This window comes from Centropristis striata, chromosome 24, assembly GCF_030273125.1.
Source record: "Centropristis striata isolate RG_2023a ecotype Rhode Island chromosome 24, C.striata_1.0, whole genome shotgun sequence".
NCBI lineage: Eukaryota > Metazoa > Chordata > Actinopteri > Perciformes > Serranidae > Centropristis > Centropristis striata.
Genome location: NC_081540.1, coordinates 643071 through 655833, shown reverse-complemented (window position 1 = coordinate 655833; position 12763 = coordinate 643071). Strand labels below are relative to the sequence as shown.

The window sequence follows — 12763 nt, the reverse complement described above, 5'->3', positions numbered from 1 at the left end:
GCCTTCTGGATCACCTCCTCCATGGGGCCCACCATGGAGAAGGCCTTCTGGATCACCTCCTCCATGGGGCCCACCATGGAGAAGGCCTGCTGGATCACCTCCTCCATGGGGCCCACCATGGAGAAGGCCTGCTGGATCACCTCCTCCATGGGGCCCACCATGGAGAAGGCCTTCTGGATCACCTCCTCCATGGGGCCCACCATGGAGAAGGCCTGCTGGATCACCTCCTCCATGGGGCCCACCATGGAGAAGGCCTGCTGGATCACCTCCTCCATGGGGCCCACCATGGAGAAGGCCTTCTGGATCACCTCCTCCATGGGGCCCACCATGGAGAAGGCCTTCTGGATCACCTCCTCCATGGGGCCCACCATGGAGAAGGCCTGCTCGGGCAGGGCGTCGTACTCGCCTGCAGGGACACAAGGGGACAAGTCATTCATCATTAGTCATGTCCAGGATAAAGTTATTATCAGCACTCATTTAGTCATGTCCAGGATACATACTGAGGATTAAGTTGAAATATCGGAAATAAATTTAAATGTTGATATATATATATATATATATATATATATATATATATGTGTGTGTGTGTGTGTGTGTGTGTGTGTGTATGTATATGTGCCTGACAGCCTCAATTTCCCATTAAAACGACATCTTAGAATAGACAATCTTTGTATTTGTAGTTTTTTATATTATCAAAGATCTTTGAAAAAAGTCACAAATCAAAGATCCCCTATTCTGTACGTCTTTTTCGCCAATTTCTCATGAAAACGACATCTTAGAATTAAGGATCTTTGATTTGTGATTTTTTTTTTCAAAGATCTTTTAAAAAACTACAAATACAAAGATCATCTATTCTAAAATGTCTTTTTAATGAGAAATTGAGGCTGTCAGGCACACACACACACACACATATATATATATATATATATATATATATATATATATATATATATATATATATATCAGAATAAACTATATATATATATTTCTCTGATGGATATAAACTGGAGAAAAACTGTGACACAAACTTGTGAACGTTTTCAATCAAACAACCAAATGTTTCATATTTCTAACTGCATGATTCTGTGTCAAAAAAAAAAATGGAATCCAGTGTCTCCTCTGTGGTGTAGTGGAAAAGTACCAGTCCATAATGCAGCAGGTTCTGGGTTCAAATCCAGCATAATTTCTTTTCTTTTCAGTTTGTCCTCTTGAGACTTCCTGCTGCATTCATGACATCAAGTTAGGAACAGCTCAGTTTCCTTCCTGTGTTCCTCTGGTATAGTGGACATGTCAAGGATCCTGCACTTGAAGGTTGTGTGTTCAAATCCAGCGTGAAACCTCCTTTTCTACCCATCTACTCCAATAATTACTGCTGAAACTATATGATTCACTTTCCACCTGTCACCTGCATCTCTGCTGTGGTGTAGTGGTATAATCATGAGTGCTCAACCTGAAGAACATTGGTTCCAATCCCACCTGAAACTCTTTTTCTGTTTGTTTGCTTCAATACCTCCCAGTGCAATTAAGAGTGTCACCGAGACAAAAAGCACTGTTCCACAGTGGTATAGTGGAAATGTCATTGGATTCCCAACCTGGAGGTTCTTGGATCATATCCCAGCTGAACATCATTTTTTGTTTGATTGCTTCAAAACCTCCTGGTGCATTCATCAGTTCAAGAAGAATATCTCTTCTGTTGTTCCTCTGGTGTAGTGGACATGTCAAGGGTCCTGGACCTGTAGGTTCTTGGTTTGAATCCAGTCTCCTCGGTTCTGTTTTCATTTTTTTTTTAATGGATATAAACTGGAAGGAAACTATCTGTGACTTGTGAAAACTTGTGGATTGCAGCAACATGTTTTTGAGGAAAGATGTCAAACATATTTTTTAACCTTTCTGATTACGTCTCACTACAAAAAACAATTTCACCCCAGCAGCTTTTGTCCATTGTGGTGAAGGGGAAATGTTGCTGACACAGGGTGTCTAAAGTTTTGGGTTCAAATCCAGCCTGAAACTTTCTTTTCTCGACTTCACTACTTCTTGCTGACAGACTACTTTTCAAATTCCACCTGCCACCTGCATCTCTACTGTGGTCTAGTGGTAATATTGTTGGGTTTGCAACCCAAAGGTTCTTGGTTCAAGTCCCATCTGAAACTCTTTTTCTGTTTGTTTGCTTCAATAGCTCACAGTGCAATTAAGAGTGTCACCTACACAAAATGCATTGTTCGACAGTGGTATAGTGGAAATGTCATTGAATTCCCAACCCAGAGGTTCTTGGATCATATCCCAGCTGAAAATCATTTTTTGTTTGATTGCTTCAAAACCTCCTGGTGCATTCATCAGTTCAAGAAGAATATCTCTTCCGTTGTTCCTCTGGTGTAGTGGAAAATGTCAAGGGTCCTGGACCTGCAGGTTCTTGGTTTGAATCCAGTCTCCTCGGTTCTGTTTTCATTTTTTTTTTAATGGATATAAACTGGAAGGAAACTATCTGTGACTTGTGAAAACTTGTGGATTGCAGCAACATGTTTTTGAGGCAAGATGTCAAACTTTTTTTTTTTAACCTTTCTGATTACGTCTCACTACAAAACACAATTTCACTTTAAGAGCTTTTGTCCATTGTGGTGAAGGGGAAATGTTGCTGACACATGGTCTCTAAAGTTTTGGGTTCAAATCCAGCCTGAAACTTTGTTTTTTCGACTTCACTACTTCCTGCTGACAGACTAGTTTACACATTCCACCTGCTGTCTTCATCTCCACTGTGGTCTAGTGGTAATATCATTGGGTTTGCAACCAAAAGGTTCTTGGTTCAAGACCCGCTGAAACTCTTTTTCTGTTTGTGTGCTTCTATACCTTCTGGTGCATTCATCAGAACACACGCCACCTGTCTCTGTATCTCTGCTGTAGCATAGAGGATAAACTCTGCTGCAGGAAGCAGAAGGTTGTGAGTTCAATCCCCTCCTGAAACTATTATTTATCAGTTTGTCCTCTGAAATTAAGCACTAATAGGAGTAAACGACAATTATAACCCTCGGAGCCACAGCTCAATGGATAACACATGGACCTCACACCACGGAGAACATCGGTTCAAACCCCACTGGATCTCAAAGGACTAACCAACGGAAACTCAAAAGGACTCAAACAAAGGAAACAAGGAGACACACTGGAGGAGGATCAAGGGAGGAGAGGAGAGGAGGACAGAGAGGAAGGAAGGAGGAGGAATACACGACCTCATACTATTTTTTTGCAAAAGCCACACCCCCTAATTAGCATAACCACGCCCATAATTTGCATAACCACGCCCACTTTGGGCAAAATTCTGACTTAAAGCAGTACCAGGTCTTGAACCACTGACCTCTGGCACTCCAACCCTTTATACTCCCTCTGTGCCATCTCTTTCACACTAAGTTAATATCGGAACTTCTATATGTTGTTACCCAGAGAGGAGGACTTGTAAAAAAAAAAAAAAAAAAAAAGTTATTAAAAATTAAAAACAGCAAAAAAACACAAGAAAAGCCTAAAATCATTATTTACAAAGCCAACTTTGTGATTACAACATAAATCAAAGACATTAACGTCTTTTTTCTTAATTACCTCAAATTTCACAGACAAATAAACTTTGTGGAGACTTTTTACACAATAAACAGAATAAAAGACTTCAGATTGTGTGTTAAACGACACTTTTCCTCCCAACGAGCCTCATTTAGTGAGTGAGGTGACCAGCAGCTGCTCTACAAAGTCTTCCTGAAGGGAACTAACACATGTGGAGCGTCACAGTGACCTTTGACCTCCAGATTCTACTCACTTTAGTCCTGCAGGAGCTTTGCAGCACATTTAAAGATGTTGCTGACATGTTGTGAGGTGTGTTGCTCAGCAGCTGAGCGTGTGCACTGCTTACCTTGTTCCAGTCCAAGATGGAGGACTGATGACATCACAGCGTCTCAAAGCAGCTTCATGATGATCCGGATCAGGATCTTCTGGTCTCTGAGACTCAGAGTGGCGCCGCCTGCTGGAGAAGAGCTGCAGAGAGACAAGAATCAGCTGCTGCAACAAACTACTGAAGTTCACAAAATGTCACGTCAATTATCTAAATGTTAAGAATGATCTAAATGTTAGGAAAGTTCTTTTGGGATCCACAATTGAACGAAATAAAGTGGCGAAGAGCAATTCTGTCTCTAAATAAGATCAGAGAGGTTCATTTTAAAACTTTGCATAATATTTACCCATGTAATAAATCAGTTTCCAGGTTTGCTGATATAAGCGAAATGTCTCTGATCACAGGATTGTATACATACAGTCATGGAAAAATGATCAGACCACCCTTGTTTTCTTTTGTTTAGACAAATATGATGATAACAACAAAAATAGCCCATAAGAGTTTAATTTAAGAGCTGATATCTAGCCATTTCCATGGTTTTCTTGATAATGATTTGAGTTTTTATCAATAAAACATGTTAAATGTCTAGATATCAGCTCTTAAAATAAACCATTATCAGCTATTTTTGTTGTTATCATTATATTTGTCCAAACAAATGAACCTTTAGTTGAACCAGACATTAAAATGAACAAGAAATTTTATAAGTTCTGATGTGGACATTAAAAACAACAACAAAAAATACACAAAATGACCAAAAAAGATGTAAAATGACCAAAATAGACGTAAAATTGTCCAAAATAGACGTAAAAATGGTCCCAAAAAAGACACAAAATGACCAAGAAAAGTTTCAGATTGAGAGGCGTGTCTCAGGGAATGTCTTCAGACTGATCCAGTCTGCTGCTGTGACTCACAATAACTCTTCATTTATATGCTGATTATGTCAAAACGTCCCACAAAGCTCCTCTTTGCATCAACACATTTCTGCTGGATGGAAAATCTTGATGCAAACACCAAAAACTTTACTGCATAAAAGTGTTTTTACTCTCTCTTGAGGAGTTTTTTTGCTCCAAACAGGAGACAGAAACTCTTTTAGTGAATAAGTTCTGATATGGACATTAAAAACAACAACAAAAAATACACAAAATGACCAAAAAAGACACAAAGTGACCAAAATAGACGTAAAGATTGCCAAAAAAAGACAAAAAAAGACACAAAATGACCAAACAGACCAGTTTCAGAGTGATTTCAGATGGAGAGGCGTGTCTCAAACAGCAGCAGGGAATGTCTTCAGACTGACAACAACTCAATCATTTCTATGCTGATTATGTCAAAACGTCCCACAAAGCTCCTCTTTGCATCAACACATTTCTGCTGGATGGAAAATCTTGATGCAAACACCAAAAACTTTACTGCATCAAAGTGTTTTTACTCTCTCGAGGAGTTTTTTTGCTGTAAACATTGAAACAATGTCGCGCTGTAAAAAGCACGTGGAGAGACAGAAAACAGCTGAAAGCTGCTCAAACTAGCAGCAGCAGCAACATGATGAGTTATTAATGTGACAGAGATATTAAAGAGTCAGCTAACAGCAACACAAACACCTTTTACCTGTGATCCAGTTTCTAATGACGGAGCTCACCTGAGTCTCCTTCAGCTGCTGTTAAAGAGACAATCTGCCCCAAAACCTGCTGTTAGAGTCCTGATCAGAGTCCCTGAAGGTCCACCAGAACCACAGGAACACCTTCACCTCCACCTCTGAGTCATCATCAACCGCTCGGCTGCTTGTTTACTAGTAAACAAACAAACAAACAGGAGTCCTGTTTGTTTGGGTTAGCGTCTCAAAGCAGCTTCATGATGATCCGGATCAGGATCTTCTGGTCTCTGAGACTCAGAGTGGCGCCGCCTGCTGGAGAAGAGCTGCAGAGAGACAAGAATCAGCTGCTGCAACAAACTACTGAAGTTCACAAAATGTCACGTCAATTATCAGAATGTTACTGTTCATATGCCTTCTCTAAAAATGTGTGGGATCGATATAATGGAGAAAAATGCACAAACAAGCATATCAGAACTATTTTACAGAGGCAAAATCAGATTTCCCCCAGAGGAAAGTTCTTTTGGGATCCACAATTAAACGAAATAAAGTGGCGAAGAGCAATTCTGTCTCTAAATAAGATCAGAGAGGTTCATTTTAAAACTTTGCATAATATTTACCCATGTAATAAATCAGTTTCCAGGTTTGCTGATATAAGCGAAAGGATGACATCATAGCGTCTCAAAGCACCACGGGACTATAAGAGCCCATAAGAGTTTAATTTAAGAGCCATTTCCATGGTTTTCTTGATAATGATTTGAGTTTTTATCAATAAAACCATGTTAAATGTCTAGATATCAGCTCTTAAAATAAACTCTTATCAGCTATTTTTGTTGTTATCATTATATTTGTCCAAACAAATGAACCTTTAGTTGAACCAGACATTAAAATGAACAAGAAACTGAAGAAAACAAGGTCTAGTCATTGTTTCCATGTCTGTATATATTCAGGGTTACATGAAATAACATGAGCTATATGAGCTATATTAACTTTATGAATATGAACTTTCCCAGAGAAGTGCATGGTCAGCAGCTGGAGCTTTTCTCCTCATGAGAATGAATGGAGGCTGTGTGAGGTTAACTCTGCAGTAAAACAACCAGACATGACTACAGGTTGGAAACAAACAGAGCACAAAGACTCTCTGCATCAACACATTTCTCCTGGATGGAAAAAGATTCATGCAAACACCAAAAACTTTACTGCATTAACCTTTTTACTCTCTCTTCAGGTGTTTTTTTTGCTCCAAGCAGGAGACGGAAACTCTTTTAGTGAATAAGTTCTGATACGGACATAAAAAACAACAAAAAAGACACAAAATGACCAAAAAAGACACAAAATGACCAAGAAAAGACAAAATTACCAAGAAAAGACACAAAATGACCAGAAAAGACACAAAATGACCAAGAAAAGACACAAAATGACCAGAAAAGACACAAAATGACCAAAAAAGACACAAAATTACCAAGAAAAGACACAAAATGACCAAGAAAAGACAGAAAATGACCAGAAAAGACAAAAAATGACCAAAAAAGACACAAAATTACCAAGAAAAGACACAAAATTACCAAGAAAAGACACAAAATGACCAAGAAAAGACACAAAATGACCAGAAAAGACACAAAATGACCAAAAAAGACACAAAATGACCAAGAAAAGACACAAAATGACCAAGAAAAGACACAAAATGACCAGAAAAGACAAAAAATGACCAAAAAAGACACAAAATTACCAAGAAAAGACACAAAATTACCAAGAAAAGACACAAAATTACCAAAAAAGACACAAAATTACCAAGAAAAGACACAAAATTACCAAGAAAAGACACAAAATGAACAGAAAAGACACAAAATGAACAAAAAAGCCACTAAATGACCAAAAAAGACACAAAATTACCAAGAAAAGACACAAAATGACCAAAAAAGACACAAAATGACCAAAAAAGACACAAAATGACCAGAAAAGACACAAAATGACCAAGAAAAGACACAAAATGACCAGAAAAGACACAAAATGACCAAGAAAAGACACAAAATTACCAAGAAAAGACACTAAATGATCAAGAAAAGACACAAAATGACCAAAAAAAGACACTAAATGACCAAAATAAGACACAAAATTACCAAGAAAAGACACAAAATGACCAGAAAAGACACAAAATAACCAGAAAAGACACAAAATTACCAAGAAAAGACAAAAAATGACCAAAAAAGACACAAAATGACCAAGAAAAGACACAAAATGACCAGAAAAGACACAAAATGACCAAGAAAAGACACAAAATAACCAGAAAAGACACCAAATGACCAAGAAAAGACACAAAATGACCAGAAAAGACACAAAATTACCAAGAAAAGACACAAAATGACCAGAAAAGACACAAAATGACCAATAAAAGACACAAAATGACCAGAAAAGACACCAAATGACCAAGAAAAGACACAAAATGACCAGAAAAGACACAAAATGACCAAGAAAAGACACAAAATGACCAAAAAAGACACAAAATTACCAAAAAAAGACAAAAAATGATCAAGAAAAGACACAAAATGACCAGAAAAGACAAAAAATGACCAAAAAAGACACAAAATTACCAAGAAAAGACACAAAATTACCAAGAAAAGACACAAAATTACCAAAAAAGACACAAAATTACCAAGAAAAGACACAAAATGACCAAGAAAAGACACAAAATGACCAAGAAAAGACACAAAATGACCAAAAAAGACACAAAATTACCAAAAAAAGACACTAAATGATCAAGAAAAGACAAAAAAAATGACCAAGAAAAGATACAAAACGACCAAAAAGACAAGTTTTAGAGGGATTTCAGACTGAGAGGCATGTCTCAGAAACAGCTGAATGTCTTCAGACTGATCCAGTCTGCTGCTGTGACTCACAATAATTTAGTCATTTATATGCTGATTGTGTCAAAACGTCACGCAAAAGTCATCTTTGCATCAACACATTTGTCCTGGGATGGAAAAAGATTGATGCAAACACCAAAAATTTCTGCATAAAACTGTTTTTACTCTCTCTTGAGGTGTTTTTTTGCTGGAAACATTGTCAATCTAGTGCTGTAAAAACCACCAGCAGAGAATTTCTAATTTTGGACATCTCAAAATTTGGTGTTTTTTTGTTATTTCTGGTCACATTATGCTCTAATATGTACCATCAGACTATAATAAGACCATTTTAAGGCATTTTTCAGCTTTATGTGACACTTTTTGACTCACATCTCACACTTTCTAAATGAAGCCAATGTGCTTTAAGTGGCCAGCAGAGGGAGACACAACAGGCTCATTTCACTGTTGACTAACAAACAAACAAACATTCTCATCAGGAGTTGGCGTCAGATTTATTTGTTTTTAAAGATATTTTTAGTTAATTTTCAACTTTCTATGACAGAGACAGGTTGTAGCACCTTTCTAGTCACTTTAACTCTACTTTCATACAACAGATGTAACAAATGATCAAACTGGTTCAGTATCTTGTCCAAGTTTCCTCCATCATGGAGTCTGTCATGGTCGGGGATCGAACCAGCGACCTTCAGATCATCTGAGCCTCTCATGGAGGGACGAACAGCGCCTCCTGCTGGACGAGGAAAACAAGTGCAGGAAGACTTTTACAAATGATGTTATTACAAATGATTTAATGATGTTTCTAGTTATTTTCAGCTTCATGTGCCAGAGAGAGATGGAGACATGCAGCAGAGCACCGGGCCGGACTCCAACCTCCATGCAGACTGTCAGACTCATGCGTTCAGTTTTGCAGTCACAAGCCCGGTTCTCTAACCTCTCGGCCACGGAAATAAACCTGCATTTCCCCTGTTGGCCACTAGAGGGCGCCACTACTGTTACAAAAACTGAGATTCATGTGTCTGACAGTCTGCATGGTGGTTCGAGTCCGGCCCGGTAATCTGCTGCACGCACAGAATTAAACTTGCATTTCCCCTGTTGGCCACAAGAGGGCGCCACTACCACTAATGTTCCTGACAGTCTGCAGCCGTCGCGGGTTCGATCCCCGACCAGGACAGACTCCATGCTGAAGGAGACTTGGACCAGATACTGAACCCTACTTTTTTACCCTTTACTTTTTCTTTTTTTTAAAATCTCTAACTGTTTTTGGATTGAGTTTTTATTACTATTTTATTTTGTCTGCAGTTGTAGCACCTTTCTAGTCACTTTAACTCTACATTCATACAACAGATGTTGCATTGTGCAAACTGGTTCAAGTCAAAGTTTATTTATAGACATTTAAAAACAACCTCAGTTGACCAAAGTGCTGTACAGTTATTAAAATAGAATAAATCATACACAAATAGTTATAAATAAAAACAATGAAAACAATCAAATACCACCACCATCATCATCATCATCATCATCATCATCATCATCTTGTTTGTTTGTATGTCAGTCAACAGTAAAATGAGCTGCCATGAGAAAGAATGCACTTAAAGCACGTTGGCTTCATTTATAAAGTGTGACATCTCAAAATATGTTGTTTTCTTGTTTGTTATTTGTGGAAAAGCCACCCTACTACATGTATCAGCAGACTATAATAAGAACATTTTGAAAGTTTCAGTGCATTTAAAATTTTTATGGATTTTTCACGACAAATTTTGACATGCTATAGTATGACTTTTTTTCCAAATTTAAAATTTTGGACATTTCAAAGTATGGTGGGGTTTTTTGTTATTTCAGGAAAAGCCACCCTACTACATGCATCAACAGACTATAATATGAATATTTTAAGCATTTTTAGGCATTTTAAAATGTCACAATTTTTGGCAAAAATCGACATGCTATAGTATGACTTTTGGACAAAATATGTTGTTTATTGTAGTTATTTGTGGAAAAGCCACCCTACTACAAACATGAACAGATGACAATAAGAACATTTCCAGAGTTTCGGGTTGTTTGAAAATGTTTTGACTTTTTGAGGAAAAATGATGCCATGCTATAGTAGAGTATATATAGACACATTTACAGTTTTCTAGTGAATGAAACAAAGAGTTGAGGATGAGTTGAGAGGCTCGGAGAGACCCGAACACCACAATAACATTAAAGAAGAAAAGAGACTGAGGCTGAGTCCTTACCACAGAGACACGGGTTCGAGTCCCGCCCGCCCGGTTCTCTGCTGCATGTCTTCATCTCTCTCTGAGAGGAAAGTGTCCCATGGTAGCAGTGTGTCCTCCTCCAGACCACCAGAGGGGGGCGCTGCTGCTCCAGGTGGCTGTCTGAAACCTCCAACACACCTGAAGAAGAAGCAGAGGAGACAGCTTGTTGATGTTGTCTGTCAGAGCTGAGTGGAGCAGAGAAACACCTCAAAGTATGCTGATATTTGTTATTTCTGGGAAAATATTCCACTACATGCATCAACAGACTATAATAAGACCATTTTGAGAAATTCAGGCAGTTTGAAGATTTAATTTTTTAATTTTAAATATCAAAATATGGTGTTTTTTGTGATTTATGGTCCTATTGTGCTCTAATATGTATCATCACCATTGTGCTCTAATATGTATCATCAGACTATAATAAGACATTTTAAGGCATTTTAAAATTTGACCTTTTTTGGCAGAAATCAACTTTTTTTTTCAAATTTCAAACTTTTGGACATCTCATAATATGGTGTTTTTTTAAAAAGCCAGCCTACTACATGTATCAACAGACTATAATAAGACAATTTAAAGCATTTTTAAAATTTGACCCTTTTTGAAAATTTTGACATGGTATAGTATGACTTTTGTCAAATTTTGGACATCTCAAAATATGGTGTTTTTTTGTTATTTCTGAAAAAAAATTATACCACATGTATGAACGGACTATAATACGACTATTTTGAGAAATTCAGGCTGTTTTAAAATGTTATGACTTTTTCCCGAAAAAAAATCGACATGCTATAGTATGACTTTTTTTTCTTTCTTCAAATTTTGGACATCTCAAAATATGGTGTTTTTTTGTGATTTATGGTCCTATTTTGCTCTAATATGTATTATCAGACTAGTATAAGACCATTTAAAGCATTTATAGGCATCTTAAAATTTGACCTTTTTTGACAGAAATCGACATGTTATAGTATGACTTTTTTTTGTCCAAAATTTGAATTTTGGACAAAAAAAAGTCAAAATATGGTGTTTTTATGTTATTTCTGGTTACATAGTGGTCTAATATGTATCAACAGACTATAATGAGACCATTTTTGGCAAAAAAACATTGACTTTTTGGAAAAAAAGTGTCACATGAAGCTGAAAAATGCCTGAAAATGTGTTTAAAGCATCAGAAGCTGAGTGAGTGGTGCAGCAGCTGAGAGCAGCTCTGACCTGTTGGTACTGACCTCACCTCCAGTAATAATCTAAAATCATCTAAAATCATCTAAAATCATCTAAAATAATCTAAAATCATCTAAAATCATCTAAAATCATCTAAAATCATCTAAAATAATCTAAAAGACTCTATCTGATCTAAAATAATCTAAAAGACTCTATCTGATCTAAAATAATCTAAAATAATCTAAAAGACTGTATCTGATCTAAAATAATCTAAAATAATCTAAAAGACTGTATCTGATCTAAAATAATCTAAAATAATCTAAAAGACTGTATCTGATCTAAAATAATCTGAAATAATCTAAAAGACTCTATCTGATCTAAAATAATCTAAAATAATCTAAAAGACTGTATCTGATCTAAAATAATCTAAAATAATCTAAAAGACTCTATCTGATCTAAAATAATCTAAAATAATCTAAAAGACTGTATCTGATCTAAAATAATCTAAAATAATCTAAAAGACTGTATCTGATCTAAAATCATCTGAAATCATCTAAAATCATCTAAAATCATCTAAAATAATGTAAAGAGACGCCAGCAGGCGGCCACACTGAGACACACAGCTGGTAACTCTGGTTATTATCTGAGTTAGTTCAGAGAGTTTCTCCTTATTTATCTCATAGACAGTCTATGGGTTCTCCTCCCTGTCACATGTTTCTCTGCTCCACACATCACAACACCACACAGGACATTTCATCACATGTTGGACATCTCAGTATATGGTGTTTTATGTTATTTCTGTAAAAGCCACCCTACTACATGTATCAACAGACTATAATAAGAACATTTTGAGAGTTTTGAGGCATTTTAAAATTCTGCCTTTTTTGACAGAAATCAGCATTAAAAAAAAATTGGACATCTTAAAATATGTTTTTTTAACGATTTCTGGCCACACTGTGCTCTAATATGTATCAACAGAGTATAATCAGACCAATTTTAAATATTTTTAGGCATTTTAAAATTTGACCATTTTTGA

General features: G+C 36.8%; 1 long non-coding RNA gene across 2 annotated transcripts; it reads right to left on the bottom strand.

The window, feature by feature from the left end:
- Positions 1 to 355: 355 nt before the first annotated feature.
- Positions 356 to 5614, bottom strand: LOC131963124 (uncharacterized). 2 transcript variants are annotated; one of them, XR_009390007.1, is made up of 3 exons: positions 5505 to 5614; positions 3890 to 4011; positions 356 to 406 (listed from the first exon to the last, which is right to left on the bottom strand). It is a non-coding gene; the product is annotated as an uncharacterized LOC131963124 (long non-coding RNA). The 2 variants fall into 2 exon arrangements; XR_009390008.1 differs by having other exon boundaries at positions 5474 to 5605.
- Positions 5615 to 12763: the final 7149 nt, after the last annotated feature.